This window comes from Typopeltis vanoorti, chromosome 18 (genome assembly GCF_054136105.1).
Source record: "Typopeltis vanoorti isolate ZY-2024b chromosome 18, IOZ_Tvanoo_1.0, whole genome shotgun sequence".
Classification (NCBI taxonomy): domain Eukaryota; kingdom Metazoa; phylum Arthropoda; class Arachnida; order Uropygi; family Thelyphonidae; genus Typopeltis; species Typopeltis vanoorti.
This window is the reverse complement of record NC_143566.1, coordinates 45,355,335-45,372,595: the sequence shown is the minus strand read 5'-3', so window position 1 is coordinate 45,372,595 and position 17,261 is coordinate 45,355,335. Positions and strand designations below refer to the sequence as shown.

General features: G+C 34.4%; 1 long non-coding RNA gene across 1 annotated transcript; it reads left to right on the top strand.

The window, feature by feature from the left end:
• Positions 1 to 409: 409 nt before the first annotated feature.
• Positions 410 to 10,684, top strand: LOC150096626 (uncharacterized). The gene is made up of 3 exons (XR_016549789.1): positions 410 to 430; positions 7,028 to 7,206; positions 10,416 to 10,684. It is a non-coding gene; the product is annotated as an uncharacterized LOC150096626 (long non-coding RNA).
• The last annotated feature ends 6,577 nt before the right edge of the window (positions 10,685 to 17,261 follow it).

Genomic DNA, 17,261 nt, shown 5'->3' with positions numbered 1-17,261 from the left:
TCTCAAAAGCATCTGTGCATCCTAACAAACTGATCCATCTAGCTGCAGATTATGACACAATGGATTATTTCAAACATAAAAAGCCTAAAGCCATCCTAAACTTCAAGACTGAGGACTAATCTCCAATCCCACTCAGGGCGAGCAATTAACTCATAAACTTTCTCCACTCACAGTTTCTCTTAAGATAGCAGGGAATATGAAAAGCTTTTGCTTCACCCCGTATGTCAGTACAGTTTAAAGTTGAAAATCTCCAAGAACGTATTGTTTTTATTTCAACTCTATGAATAATATCTGCTGTTAGTTAAGTTTTTTCCTGCTTGTCAATAGGTGGCGAGCTGTTCCAAAAATCCCTTGCTCAAAATTTGTGTTGGAAGGAATCGTTCTTTCTTTCAGTGGATGTTGTGAGTGTTGGATGTTTTCTCTTGCTGTGGTGTGTTCATATCATTTCAAGTATCATGCATATGTAGATTAATTTAATTAGCCGCTTATTTCCTTTATATTATATTTATATATTTTCTTTTGATAATCGTTATTTGTTTAAAAATATCGATGTCGGGAGAAAATTCGTTATTTAAAGTGGAAAAGAGAAAGAAAGAACTTTATATAAGAATTTACAGAAATTTTTGATTTTATTTTATATGTATATTTTATATATATGTATATTTTATATATATGTATATTTTATATATATGTATATTTTATATATATGTATATTTTATATATATGTATATTTTATATATATGTATATTTTATATATATGTATATTTTATATATATATATATGTATATTGTATTATAGCTACGTAGCAAAATGTTTTCCTTTGTGAGTTGCTGTTACATTTTTATATAAATATAAATACTTAATGTAGGTTTTTTGCCACTTGGCTATAAACGAAGATATTACTAGACGTTAAAGAGGATAGAGACGTGTTAGACAGTATATTTTTTAAAATAACAGCCTCGTGCATTAATAAAAAAAAAAAAAAAAAAAAAAAGGAATCTATCACTATATATTTCGCTCAATAGGTCATGAGCTTCATGACCTATTGAGCTAGAAGTGATAGATTCCATTCAGTTTTTGTCTTTTTTTTTTAAGCGGTTTTGGCCGTGAAGGGTAATAAGTGCTTTAATGATGATACCTTTATTGTCAGTTCTGCTGCTGAAGTAGTTCCTGATGTAAATTCGTGAAGGCTGAAAAGCACTAAGGGGTAATCCTAAAATGTGCATTTTTACCTTGAGTTTCAGATAATACTTATTTTTTAGATTTTTATTATTTTTTTTTTTTTGCTGAAGTTAAAAATGTCAAACAAGTTACTGGATTGTACAATGAGTAATTTAATCGCAAGAATCTGTTTCAGTGGACTAAATAATCAAATTTTGTAATTCTCGTCTATACCTACTTAAAAATTAATGTAGTAACTCTGATCTAATATGATAACACAATAACTTAACCATATTTCTAATCGGATCTTAACCAAATTCCCCTGCACATTTGTTTCTGGATTTTCCATTGAGATGCACTGATAACTACTGGTCTGGTATTTTGTCACTGCATGCTGTAATTTTTTTGCATTTCTCCAGATTATATTTCAAGCACATTTTTGAAAACAAGTTATATTGGCATGCAGTACAAAAGATAGTTGCAGAATCAATAATATATCATTTCCATGTTAGTTGGTTAAAACAACTAGATCAAAAATATCATAGCTTTAAACACTTGCATGAGGGTGTAGAGCCATGTGTAGCTAGCATACTCTTGAATTTCTTCTGCACCTCCACTTCAGAAGAAAGCCATGAGATTACAAGTTTTGGCTGATTTTGTAATTGGCAGTAAAGCACTGCTGAAACATGGTCTGTGTAAAAGCTTGAGTGCCAGGAGACTTATTAAAGGCTTAATGGAATAGAACAATCCTTTCTGTGCTATTTTTATCAAATATTCTTCCTATATTGCCTATTGCAACATCAGGGTATAATGACACTGGTAATATCTAAAGGCAACAACTGAAATATGTGAATGAGACTACTAACTAGCTGGGATCTTGTTTCTCATATTTGAAGAAGTTCGCAACCTATGGGCTGCTTTTTGAGAGCAACTGCAGATTCTAAAGTCTTGCTTCTAAATTTACTGTGGAGCATGGTCTTTCTTCAATTGATTCTGAGTTGTATTCAAAACATGGTCTGAAATGCTTTTAATACATGATGCTGACTGGTCTTCCTATCTGTCCATAGTTTCCTGTTCCTAACTTGCAGGAATAGGGAACATTAATTTATCAGATTTGGTGAGATTGTAATCTAAAGTTCTGTATGTGGAGCATTTTCTGAGAAATGGCTGGTTTTCTATTTTATTCACTACATTAAGAATAACAATAGTACTTCCCTTATCAGCTCTGGTGTTGACTACTCTTATCAAATAGCTTCTTGAGGGTTGGTCAGTTGGCAAGATGGTGATTTCTTTTAGGAGGGAAATATCTAGAAAGAATGCTGGCAACATCCAGCCTAATGTTCTGGAGCTAAGCTAGTGTTGGCCATTAGGTCTAGTGCTTCTACTTGCTTCAGAGCAATGGTTGCTTTGTTAAGACTTCTAAACCATCACTAGAAGCATAGGTTTAGAATCCAAAAGATTATACATTTTATGTATTATTTCCAAGAATACTTTCTAAGCAGAGGCTTCTGAAATATTAGAATGATATTTCAGAATATTTCTAGTATTCTATTCAGTGTTCAGAATGCAGTGCTGATGCTGCATTATAGTAGGAAGGACAATGCATAAATTTCATGCAGCTGGGCAATATTTCTGCATCTTTATCTGCATAGATATGGTCATGCACATTGAGTGTAAACTGAAATTTAAAAAAATTCTATTGAATTTCTTTATCCTGTCACTGTTTGTCAATGTTCTCTTAACACTATATTGCTTATAAAAAAAAAATTTTTCCTCCTGATATTTCATGTAGTTCAGCAATAGTTGTCTATCTTGACATCTTCATAGATATGGTCATACATTGTGTAAACTACAACTTAAAAAAATTCTATTGAATTTCTTTATCCTGTCACTGTTTGTCAATGTTCTCTTAACACTATATTGCTTATAAAAAAAAAATTTTTCCTCCTGATATTTCATGTAGTTCAGCAATAGTTGTCTATCTTGACATCTTCATAGATATGGTCATACATTGTGTAAACTACAACTTAAAAAAATTCTATTAAATTTATATTTATCACATCACTGTTTGCCAATATTCCCTTAACACTATTATAAAAACTTTTTCCTCCTGATATTGCAGATCTCTTTTCCTTTGCTATTCATTCTGGATATATTTTGGTATAAATAGTGTCTGTTCTGTGCTTGCCAAATTTTTTTATGGAATATTTTGAAAAACTAGCTCTTGACTGCCCATCTCAAACCTATCTGGTAAAGATGTTTTTTGTTTGACCTCAGAACCCAGAAGCATTGCTCTTTCATCTTAAGTCTTCATCCTAGAATCTAGTTTACTTATAGAAAAGGAAACTAATAGTTTGGTTCTGGACAGGTCTTCCCAGTGGTAACCTGCTCTTAAACCCACTGACATAGGCAGATAAATTTCACTTTCCCCCACCTCAGTGACATACAATCAGTAAAACAATGTAAGGTTCTGAGATTTGGTAAGCAACGATGGGATGCAAAGTATACACTTGGTAGGGAAACTTTAATGGAACTAGAAATGAGAGATCTAGAACTGATGGTGGACAGGCACCTGAAATTCAGAGGTCACATCGCAAAAGTTGAAGACATCACATTGCATAATGGCAATAATGTAGAAATAGAGGTTATGATTCCATTGTATAAGGCCTCATGGATTATTGTGCTCAGATTTGGTCACTGGGTTTTCATTGTGACGAGGATGTGTTGGGAAGGGTCCAGAGAAGATTCACCAAGGTGGTCTTTGGAATGTGGAGTATGAGGACAGAGAATGTATGTTGCAGAGCATCAAATAGAAGGATAAAAGCTAGTCAGGTTATTTATCGAATCGACGTGGAAGAAATTTTTCATAGAATGAGAAGGGAGTAGAACTAGGGACCATCACTGGAAACTGTATAATAGAGGATGTAAACAGAGGAGTAGGTTGCATGGAAGGTGATTGGAATGCATTGAGTGTAGACACATTGAATCAGTTTAAGGCACGGTTGGATGTGCAATAGTGAGACTTCCCACAATGTGTCTGACACCATGGAGGTCAAATGTTAATAAAACACTAATCAATATCATATTACCTTTGCTTCAGAGACCTCTCTTGCAGAACTTATTTACTCCTCACCTTGGCTATAGCTCTCACAATATATAAAAAAAAATGTTTCTCTGCAATCCTTGATCTCTTCAGAAAGATTTTAGTAATGTTATCATCCCATATATCTGAGGCACTTAGCATCTTTTGCTTTCAAGTCTCACTTGAAGCTATCTACCTTTCTAACTATCCCACCAAAAGCCAAATCCCTCATGTTGTGGATTTGGCTTTTGGTGGGATAATTCCCTGTTCCTTCAAGTTACCCTACTATGAACACAGGAAGAATCTGCAGCTCTCAGAAATCAGAAATTGGCTTAATTTGAATAAATAGGGTTTCATCTAACTTCCCAAAATATGGAAAATGCTACATGGAGATTCCCAGTTTACATCCTGGGATGCTAATAGGCACTCTAGTCTTTCGTTCATATGCACTTTCTTTTCTGTTGCCTTTGTGTATGTATTATGTCTATTCTACTCCCTGATAAATCATAGTGACAATGAAATGTTGGGAGAATTATACTTTTAATCTTTCTTCTCGACTGTTTTATTCCATTAAGCCACTAACATGAGAAACAAGTGTAGTTGCATTAAAAGACCAGCCCTAACCAAACAGTAGTAAATACGGGCGGGGGGGGGACTTGGAAGTAATGATAAACACCTAGAACAAAAATTATATTCAAGCAACTAGAACGAACAGTTGCCTTCATAACTACTAGTATGTTCTTTCTTGTGGTTATATCAGTTGCTTTAATTTAATATAATTTTTGTTCTAGGTGTTTATCAGAACTTCCTAGTCCCCCAGTATCAAACTGATGTGTATCATTGTTTACATTACCAACTTCCTCTCAATTTCTTCTAAATTAGTCTGTCTCCTTATCTTAGTGTTCAAAAGGATCCATGTGAAGATAGATCTAAGCAAATTAACCATCTAGATCTTGCTTTTTCCTGCCATGCTGGTATCACCCGTCTGATTTGTAGTTCACCTGTTATATGCAGTGCTAATCTAGTGAACTAGAAATGCAACTTTCTTGGTCATTCTCTTATAGGTGATTAAGCCTCTCCAGTGCAGGAGTGACTTATGGTTAAAAACTTTATCTACTGTCATATACACTTCTTGGAAAAAGTCAGTGGACACTATAGTGTGAGGAACAAACAGCCTTGGTGCACCCTTAAGATGTAGGACCTCTTTGCAGTGATGACTGCAGCAATCCTATGGGGAATGTTTTGGCTGTTGAGGACCATATTGTGGAAAGAATACAATATTGATCAGTGGGAATTGAGGATTCTTCCTGTAGTCATGTAATGAGGTCCTGGACTGGACCTCACATGACTAGTTCACCCCACAGATGATTGATGTGCATTGAGTTGAGATCAAGGGTGTATGTAGGCCAGTCATTTTCTTTTAGATTTAGAAATGCAGTGCATTGGCTATCTCTAAAAGAGATAATGTCAGTTTTGTAGAAATTCTACAAAATGAGCATTACATTATTCAGAATGTTCAGATACCTCTGAGCACAATTTTTTTCTGGCATCACAGAGGTCAGACCAAACCAGCAAAAACAGGACCATCACACCTCCAAATTTCATAGTTGGGGTTACACTCTGGTAAGATGTTCATCAGGCATCCTCCACACCACATCCCATCTATCTGCCTTTTAGAGTAGCATGATTTGGTGCTTACCAAGCTTCTATGACCTACTGTACGTGATCTTTGAACAACTCAAGATTACGCATTGGCTCAGATAAGGCTTTCATATTAGTCCTAGAATGAAAACCTGTGTTGAGCCATAGTTCTGAATGGTTTTATGCAGAATTGTGTTCTAGTCAATGCCTGGAACCCCACATTCAGCATGTCTATTGACAAATTGTGGTTTTTACATTTCCTTTGTAGCACCCCATGGTAATGTTCAGTAAGTGTCGTGGGTCGTCCATTGCGTGTAGCACCGATTGTTGACCTGAGATGGTTCAGTTTGCTGAACAGATAGGCCTACAACATTGAATTCTATCATGCCTTGCAAAATCTTCCAGTTCCTTTATATTACATTTCACCCAAATAGTTGCACTGATTTTGGAGCACCATATTCTAACTTATACTGGCTACAAACATAACTAGTTTCATTATGATTCACCTTGCCCATAGGTGTGTCCATTGAATTCTTTCCAAGTAGTGTATATAAATCACTTGCCATTAATCCTATCTACAACTTTGGTGGTACACTTTGTCCTATTCATTTGAAATAGTAGTTTTCAGGTGTCTCCAACTTCAAGATTTAAAACCGTTGTTCTCTATACTATCATTCAGTTGGTCAAGGTTAACCTGGAGACTCACTGCTACCAAAATAGTTTTCTTAAATATTTCAATTTTCCGACTTTTACTCAGTGATATTAATTACTGGACAGATTGGTCTTGCTGCCCTTTGGACAAAAAAGTTAACAGTTTCTGCAAGACACTTTGCCTAGGATAAGTTTAATTTTTTTTATTTATACACACAGCAAAGTGATCAGCCAGTTATAAGTCTTGTATATGTGAATGTTGTCTGGCTAGGCAGTTGCCTTTTGAGAGATGTAATGGATTTTTACTTATCTCAATATTTTAACAGGTTTATTTTGCTGGATTTCAAATAAGCTTCTTCAGAGTATAAGTATTAATATAGGGAAAAAACATTTGAAATTCTAATTAGGTGCCTTTTGGTCTTAAGATGTTCTCTACAATTTTGGCAGATTAGTGCAGTCACTTATTAATATTTTTCCATCTCTTAAAAATAGCTTCTGCCATGTAATATTTTCTACATGATACACTAATTTCCATCTGATCCTGTGATATTTGAAGCATGGGCTGCCTTCCTAGCTTGTCTTAATGGATTGGTGAATGTGATTGTTTTTCAAGATAGATATATGCTGTCCCCAGGACTTCAGAAATCCACCCGCCACGGAGTAAACAAATGGTAAGTGAATTTTTGGCCTCATTGTAAATGCTTTTCCCCTCCATAGTTTATACTTTTTTTTAACATTAATTTGCTGTCAGGTTATTTGATCACAGGTGGCTGCTGACAAATTCATTGGGAGTTTTATCTCCAGAGTTGCAAGTAAAACTTCTGGATCTGAAATCCTTAATTAGAACACATTATTTTTCTTCTAAAGAATGTCTGAAACTGTTGCAAGTTTAGTTCACAGTTTTCTAAGTCATGACATGAGCCAGTCATTGCTTTTTTTCCCTCCTTTATGGTTCAGAATGTTATTTTTCTTATGAATTTTTTTTATTGGTAGTTAAGCTTGATCTGTTTTATCTCCCCCTCCCCCAGAGTACCAAATCCCTTCTCACTGCAATATTGCAGGGTTTTCACTCTGCATAGACTTACTGTTTAGTTATAGCACTTATAACAGTAAAGTAGTTTAGTTATAGCAGTTATAACAGTAAATCTCACCTGCTTGGTGAGCAAGGAATGCAAGTTTTTCATATCATTAATGCATTTAAATAAAATTAGTTATTTCCTGTAGTTTTAATAAAATCAGTGCATTAGTTTAGTTTAATATTAACTCTAGATGTGTATAGTACCCATGATGTGAAATAGGCAATATTTTTTTTTTAATTCATTGTACTCTTCTAACAGTTTCATTAACAAAATAAACTAGTTATCTCAATAACATCTATGAATGTTCTTCCAATTCCTTTACCTTTGAAGGTAGGTATGCAGTTATAATATTAATTATCCTGAGCTTCACAAGATGAATTGGTTCACTGCAATTAAATGCATGAACATGATTAAATGATTGTTAGTGTTATTTTTTTAAAAAAAATTATCTGTCAAGCAGTGTTGGCTCGTGGCTTGAAATCGTGGGGGTGCCGCAACGTTCGAAACATGCATACTAAGTAAAGTGTAACAAGAACAGAAAGAAAATTTAAAACATTTGTTTATAAACCTAGACTTAAATGACACAGATATACAATGGCTATATGAACAAAGAATTAATCAATATCTAGATAAAGTAAAACAAAATGAAGAAATAGAATTGCTTAATATAAAAACGATACTAAATGCAGCAGCAAATGAAAGCTTAGGAAATACCAAAAAATTCAATAAAAGGAAAAAACTGAAGATATGGGGTGATACAACCAAAGAAATAATCAAAATGAAAAAAGAAGCCTATCATAAATGGTTAAGTAGTAAAAGATTAGAAGATGAAATATAATATAAAAGAATAAGCCATAGCTAAAAGAGAAGTCAGAAAAAGACAATCATGGAACAAATTCGTTTCTAATTTAGAACATGATTTATAAGATTTTGAAACATCTAAATGCAGATACTACAGAAAACAAAAACACTATATTGAAATTAGAATTTATAAATTTCTACGCTGAGTTGCGGACAGATAAATATTTTAAAAAAGACTGACAAACACTTAATGAAAAGGAAATAATTAAAGAATTAGAAATCAGCCTAAAAGAAACAAACCAAAAATTATCTGGAGAAGGTAAGCAAGGTTCAGAACTATAAATATGCAGGGACAAGATTCAAAGAAAGCCTATTATTTTTAAAATTTATACAACTGGTAACCACCCCAATAGAATGGAAAAAAGCAATTGTGATTCCTACTTTAAAAAAAGGTAATAAAGAGAGTATACTAAATTCCTGTTACAAAATATATATCAGAATTTTAAATAGCAAACTAATGAAATATTCTGAAAGCTTTATTTTAGAAGTACGGAATGGATTTAGAAAAGGACGATCATGTATAGACCCAGCCTTTTGCCTAAAAATAAAAGAGAATACAATTTAGAAACACATTGCATTTGACAAAGTTAAAAGAAGCATTTTATTTAACATATTAAATGAAAGACATACCAACGAATATCCTAAAAGTGTATATATATATACACTTTTATATATATATATAAAATATATATATTATTTTCATATATATATATATGAAAATAATAAAATACAAAAAAAAAAAAAAATCAGCTAACGCCGTTTTATTCCCTTATACGGGAAGTAGGCGAGGCCATTTAGCCCTATCTAACTTTTGGAGACTGGGCAGTTCAATCTCCACTGGTACCCAATCAGAGATAGATGGCCCAAGGCTATCACTAATTAAGCGGTACACAGTGAAGAGAGATGGCTCAAATGTGCCGCCATCTCGTGGTCCCTAACACAATATATTTAATGTCTGAAATAATGTGGGTTCTACGGTCGATTTTCTTGAGTTTACGGGACGAAAAACCCGAGTTTCGGGGAGGAAAAACCCGCTTGCCCGTGCCAGAGATCGACTAACTCGGGAACCGGTCGAAAAAAGGCTTAGAAAAATTTCCTCTAGTCGCCGGCTAGACTCGAAAATGAGTAAACAAATTTCAAGACTGATACTCAGTCTTTAAATTTGTTTACTCATATCGTGAGTAAATATAATCGTGTTTAATCAGTCGCTGAGTAAACCCGATAAGCTCTACTACTGGTGCATACTGCATATAAACAGTGGAACTGCGCGACGGACAGTGCCGCATTACGCTAATAGCTCGCATCTCGCTATGACGTGCATATGCTTGCTAGCGTGCTACAAGATGTTTATTATTTTTTATTTTTATACAAAATAAGAGAGTTATATAGGATTGTTGATAAAATTTAAATATTACAAGCAAATATAAATATATCGAGAAAAATTAGGGTTGCTGCAGTTCCGCGGTGCCTATGCACGAGCCGCTTCTGCTGTTAAGACAAGTCAGACCAGATGTTACTGGATACATCGCGCATGTGAATGTTAAATTATTGTTCATGGATAACATAAATTCATCCTTCATTGTGAATAATACACGAAAGAAACTGTGTGTATCTTAAACCCACCTTATAAGAAAACTTTCTGCATAGATTTGTAATATAATATATATTGCGACTTAAAGAATGTATTATTACTTTGTTTTGTAAACACGCTTAGTTTATCACCCATAACAATATTTAAAGACCAATACCTCGGGTGGTTAAATTTGTTTTAACTAGTAAACAACTCTCCCTGTCCAAGTAAACCATGTTAGTTGTTGGCTTAAAGTGCTGTTTTGAAAGCTATATTTCTTTGTTACTTGTATATATATTCAAATGTACGCTAGATATTACATGGATAATAGTATTGTTTGAGGAATTGGGCATGTTATCTGTTTTTATAGGTGTTGTAATCATTGGTCAAGTGTTGCAAAGGTAGTGGTGCATCACTTAGAGCAAATAGCCCAGGCCAAGAGTTAACATAGAGCAGCATTTGAAAAGTGACTAACAGAAGACAGCTCATGTGAAATGAATTTAAAAAATTTTTAAAAATTGTCCAAAGAAAAGAGAAGTCATTGCACTGTTAATTTTTATTTTTTTCCTTTTTTGATTTCATTAAATCATATTAGTAGTACCTAAGCAAATAAAATACAAAATGTGTCATTGAGGTTAACCATGGCTGGAAGAATTTTTTAGTTACTAAACATGTAAATGGAGGAGGAAATGACTGGCTTTAGGGCCGGGGGTTGAGTTTGTGAATATTCATGATCTCATTAATAAGGGATGGTTCCACTGGTGGCTCGTCCATCAGGGCTGCAGACCCTCCAGTATAAAAAAAAAAAAAAATTAAAAGTTCCCGTTTTATTATCGATGTGCTTAAATTATTATATTTATCTAAAACTGTTATTTTCTTGTTTGTAATGTAATACAATACCACTCGATAGTATATAATTCATTTTGTAGCAATAGTTGTATATGTATATTTTGCAATAGTCAACGTGCTGTGCAGGCTAGTATATTCAACACGAGCTGCATCCAATGTAGATCGCATCAGACCGATTAACGTCGTTATCGCAGGTAAATATTGTGGGGATTTTCTTTTTCTATATAATATTTAATTTATTTAATTTGCATCTTTGTATGAATGAGCGAAGAGAATAGTTGTTAGTTTTATTAATGATATAATTTTTTCAATCCATGGACTTTGTTTTACTTATTGTTGTTACAGCGCCACCACTACAAATTCTTACGAGCCGCCACTGGATGGTTAAAAAAAAAAAAAAAAAATCAGCTAACGCCTATTTGTTCCCGTATAGGGAGTAGGCGAGGCCGTTTACCCAATGGTTAAACAATGTATTTCTTCGAACCAAGTAATAAATTCATTTGATTATTTTCTGATGAGCAGTGACATTGATCGATAATATTGAAAACATCTGGAACCTCCCATGTCTTGTGGTATTCATCTTGATTCTGAACTTTCATTATCCTTAACATTGGTTGTTTTGCTCTTATATAATTTTAAGCCAGCTATTTTAGGTGGTTTGGATTTGGTCATGATCCAAACCATCTAAAATCAATACTGCAGTCCAAAGAAAACTCAATTCCATCTGGATGACTGAACTGGAATAGAAACAATTATGCAGATATACATAAACATGCAGCATATACGCAAAAAAAATGGCCATATTAGGATTTTTCGTAATTTTTCAAACAGCATCACTTCTAGTTAATTATTATTATGCGACACCTCCAGGAAGTATGAAGACTCATCGAGGGTGAGTCTTCTATAGCTGTCACCGACAAAAAGGCCATCTACCGCCCGCCACTAGTATTTTCAGACAATCTCAAACATTCATGCCTACGGCGGAGTTCGAACTTGCAACCTTTTCGCTGGAGAGCAGATACACTAACCACTCGGCCAACCAGGTCGACAGTTATGAACTGAATACTGAATTTGGGTGAAAGGACTTCCACATGCATGGACTACAATTGCATGGTTTTTGAGTTAGATCTTTGAAGAAATATCTTTACATGTGAATGTTCGTTTCAGCATTGCAATTATCTTTTGAGTTGTTTGCAATCTTTGCTACATGGCCCCTGATCTTCTAGCATAATCCCACCAATACAAAACTACATTAGATATCTAATCTGACTTAGTGTGAGTTGACAAGACAACTTAATATTGAATTGACAGCTATTTTCACAGGCCCAGAATTCCAACCTATTCAAATCAATGTGCAAGTACTGCATACCAGCTGCATTCCTGATTAACCTTCCTGCTTTGCATCAACAAGTCATTAATATAAATATTGAATAACAGTGGAGTAACCCTTGTGGTACACCAGTGGTTACCTTAAATCTAGCAGACTTGCATTCCCCATATATGTGTATATAATTTTGATTTCAGCATCTTATCCATATTAATATGGATAAATATTAATATTTGTAATCCAAAATCATACTCCAATTTCAGCAAGTGTTGAATCTTAACCCCCTTTGATGTATGCCAGTCTTCTGTTCTGTGACATCATTTTTTGCATTACTGTATCCTTTATAATTTCATCCTGTTTCACTTAGAGAATTTGAATTATTGAAGATTCCTTTGAACTAGTCTCATAGCTACAACCAAAGCAAGCACCTGCCGTGCGACTGATTTTGTAATTCACGTTTTTGAACGTAATAATTTACATTCTCCCTGATGTGTATGTGACATTCATCCATCTGTTCATTGATTGGGTACTCAGATGCTCAGTGATGTGCATCTGAGTGCCCAATATGCTTTTCTAGAAGATGCTTCTCTGAAGATCAGTTACTCCAGACACCATCCATCTCACTTCCTATTTTTCATGGAACGTTACCTTCTATTACTCTTCTGAGAAGTCATTGCAATGTATCCGAAGTATTTAAGCTTTCTTGTCAATATCCTTAAGGAGCCTTAAAGTTCTGCTGATCCTTTTAGCAGTCATCCATTTGTGTGCCTATCAGTATATGGTATCCTAAACGGCTTTTTGTAACACCATCTCAAAAGCAGCTGTCCTTTTCCAAAGAATTCTTTAGGTTCCAAGTCTCATCCATAAGTCGCTGTTGGAAAAACTGCTGCATCTAAAATCCCCAACTTTCTTACTGTGGGGGAGAGGAAGATCCAGATTTTAGAACAGTACTAGCCATTCCTAATCTTATGACATCTTTTGAACAGCAATCCTTCACATTATTAATGGATTCCAGGCACTCGAACTTGCTGACTTAATTCTTTCTCTATTAAGGTACACTTATTTTTCAGGAGCTTCCTATCTGTATTTCATTTGAGAACCACAATCGTGTTGCTAGGATTCGGTTGAAGTCCTCTGTTTTTACTGATGTCGTTAACTTTATTAAAAATTTGTCCTAGTTCTACCTTGACATTAGTGGAATACTGTATCAACATGCCCCCAAATTATTGATCAATCTGTAACCTATCCTAATTCTTGTCTTGAGCTCATCCAGTGCTACACACATGGTGTCTTTGCCTAACTCCCTTTCTAGCTTGGAGTCAATCAGTTAATCCAACACCTGTTCTTACCGTGGCTTCTTGCTTCCTTTACAAGTTAGCTATCAGCCTTAGTGCATTGAGGAAAACTCATCCTTTTTATTACTTCTCAGTTTCATATGCTGAACAGTTAAAAGCTTTAGTCTATGAAACTACTATAGGGAGACTAAATTCTTTATACTTTTTCTATGATCTGTTGTACCCGTTACCTTTCTTAAAACCTACTTGTTCCTCAAGCATATCTGCAGCAACTTTGGCCTCAATCCTATTTAGAATGATATTTAATAAAATCTTGCTTGTATGAAAGATTAAATTATTGTTCTATGCAGACCGCATTAAGGTTTTCGTAGGTCTAGGCATTCTTGCTTTCGACTCCCTGCCTCCTCCCGACGTACCCCTAGACAGACATTCCAAAAACTGTCATATCGACTTCGTAACGTGCAAATCCATTGGTCGTAAATTTTTATGATTCCGGTTTTATGTAAAACCGGAAGTCGTAAATTTTTATGATTCCTAAGCTTTCGCCCGTACTCCCCTCATATAATATATATTATGGTATGTAAGGTGGGAAAGGGCGCAAAGGAGAATGTATTGTAGATGAGAAAATTGCATGATTTAATTGTATGCTTAAAATGATGTGATATATATTATATATATTGTGATTTTTGAAAAATCGCCGAATTAAATTTCGAATTAAAGTGTTATATCCAATATCCAATTATAGATTAACAAAAGGAGCTTGATAAAAGAGGAGCTGCCTATAATTCTTCGACTTTTGACTTATTGATAATTCAATGTCAGAAGCGAAAATGTTTCCAAAGCAAAGACTACTCCATATATAAGATTCTTTTATGCACCAATTCTTATTTTCAAAATTTCCGGAGTGCCAAACAGTATTCGAATTTTCTTCGAACCAATCTTGGGAACGAATGCAGAAGGTGGACGAGCATTTTTAACATTAAATCGTATAAAAAATCATTTGGGATTTGGATTATCTCAGTCAGTTATCTTCATCAGCATTTTCTATACAAAGTGAAATACAGCAATCCGTCGATTAATGCATTCTTTAAAACAGGCGCATTAATCGAATATAATAACCTATGAGAAAGTATAATTCGTTCCTCAACTTCGTTTTTGATTTAATTTTTTTATTAAAAAATTTAAGTTCAAAAAAAGACATTGAAACATTTTGAATATGAATTTATTATTCTACTTAAAAAAAAAAGAATTGGGCTAGCGTAGTTTCTCTGGCAGTTTCGTAGTTTCTTCTGTTTCTTTTTTCATACAACAGAGTATGGCCCTATTGCTTCTACTGCTTCTCTCGTCATCATGGTCAACCTCTAAGTATTGCTACTTAAAAACTTCGATTGTACGAAAAATATTTTCAAAATGTTTCTGGGAAATCTCTTTGGGCTTGTCAAGGATTGTGCATCTGAATTTAGTAGATTGGAATCATTGTTTCTCAGAATGAGATTTAATTAACTTAGACTCAAGTCTAAAATCATTTGCACAATGTGGAAGAATGCTTCCAAACGGCTCGCATATTGCTAACAATTTCATTCGACTTTGTGACTTGATGGCTGAGATTTCTCTGATTTGGCCAGAAAAGTCCCTCAAGGCATTCGCTTCCAAACGGCCGGTTTCATCGACACCTCTTCTTTCACAATTTTCTTTCTTCACTCTGGATAATTTGCAGCCAACTCCCTATCTGCACTTGCAGCTTCGCCCGTGATTAGAACAATATGTAGGCTATTTCTCTTTTTGAAACGCTCAAACCACGCAGCAGTAGCATGGAATTCTTTTCTGTCATTGATAGCCCTTTCTTTCAAGGTTGCAAACAGACATTGCTTTTGAATTAATAAAGTCAGTGTTTAGTCGGAACCGTTTTTGGTTACAATCTTCGATCTATGTAGAAAGAAGTCTCTAATTCAATCATTATAATACTTTGATTTCGAGTGCATGCATAATGAACTTGAAGCTGCCTTACTTTTTGTATTCAGCAGCTTTGCTGAAAATTGCTCTTATAATTGATTCAACCTTTTTTGTTGTCCTATCTTTGCTTTGTACTCGCATTAATTTTCCTTTATTTCAAATTTTTCTTTCAATGAGATTACTTTTAGATTAATTTTCACACTTCCAATATTTTTGCTCACTAATTCTTGTACTCATGATGAAAGGTTGGGCAAAATATTGTAAAATTAAAAAAAAAGTAAAGAAAACAATTGCAAAGGAGGCATGAGATATGATCAGCAAAACGTTGTAATTAGCAGACGACAACTTTTGGCGGTAAATTTGGAACATAGTGTACATGGAAATAGTATGGTATGCTGTTAAATAATCTTATGAAATGTTTTTAATCAGTGACCAAATTATTTCATCCTGGTGGCTGATTATTTTAAAATAGCCATAAAAATGTGTGCGAGCATAAATTTTTAAATCTAACGTACTTCTAAGATGTATAGGCACACTAATCGAATTTGGGTATAGAAAAAAAAATGCCTCGTTAATCGAAAATGCACTAATCAGAGGCGCATTGATCGAGGGATTGCTGTAATAAAACTGACCGTCGAAATTAAGAGAATTTTCCAATAAATGCGGTAAAGCAAATATACCTTAACCATCTTATGTTGCATGTGATTCATGATTTGTTTTCAAGAATTTTTGAATAAACATTTTTTTTTTTTTAAAACTGATATTTGTGAATGGAAATATAAAATCTTTTGAAAATTTTGTTTTTCTGTAAAAGTTTTGTAAATCCTGTTTTTGTATGCTCTAGCCACTGTGCCTAATGGATAATGTGGCCCTGGTTCTATAGTTTTTGCGATCCTTATCTCTATTCTTGTGTAGTGATAAGAAACTGACTTTTTTTCAAGTCTCTATGCCATGAACCTGTCTCCCACATCCTTGTAACAATATGAAGCACTCTTATCCCTCCATCTCCTGTGGCCTTAACCATACTGTGATTCTGTCTTCATCTGGGGCTGTTTAACTGCTCTTGCAACTTCAATAAGTGGAGGAGATTCTGAATCAAAATTTTCCTGATGAAAGGGCTTCTCCACATTTTCCCAGTATTCTTTCCATCTGTTTGTGATTTCCTGTATTTCTCTTAGTATTGTTCTATTCCTGTCATTTACATTCAATTTGGACTCAGTGAGACAGGGCCTGACTTGAAAGATTGGTCTCTTTTGACTTACTAGTGCATGGTCAGTGCCAGTCTGCTCCACAAGTATGCACATTACGTGCTTGTCTTCCATCGTTTGATAATCAGGATGTAATCAATCTACTTTTGTTAGATGTCCCACATTGGTCTGGCGTGGGTGTTTTTGGAAGCCACCATTGGTAATTAATCTGTTAGCATGGTCAAATTCCAACAGTTTCCCAAAAGGTGATACCTTCATCCAGATCAAATATGCCACACTCAGGCCTTTCCCTCATACTATTTCCCAGTTTTGCATTAGTCCCCTCAGATGTCAAGTTAATCTCTCCTTGGTGGGTAGTCAAATTAAATTCATTGAATTCCTTACTCTTAATCATGTTTATCTGCATGGGGTTATTAAACTACCACAATTGATAGGGGCGTTACGTCAAATACAAAGTATCCTGTCATTAATGGGATTATAAATAAGGATTCTTGCCTGAACTGTCTTCAATATAATTACCCATGATGCTTTGATTCACTTGAATAAACAATAGCACTTACTCCTGTCTTGAAGTGACCTGCATT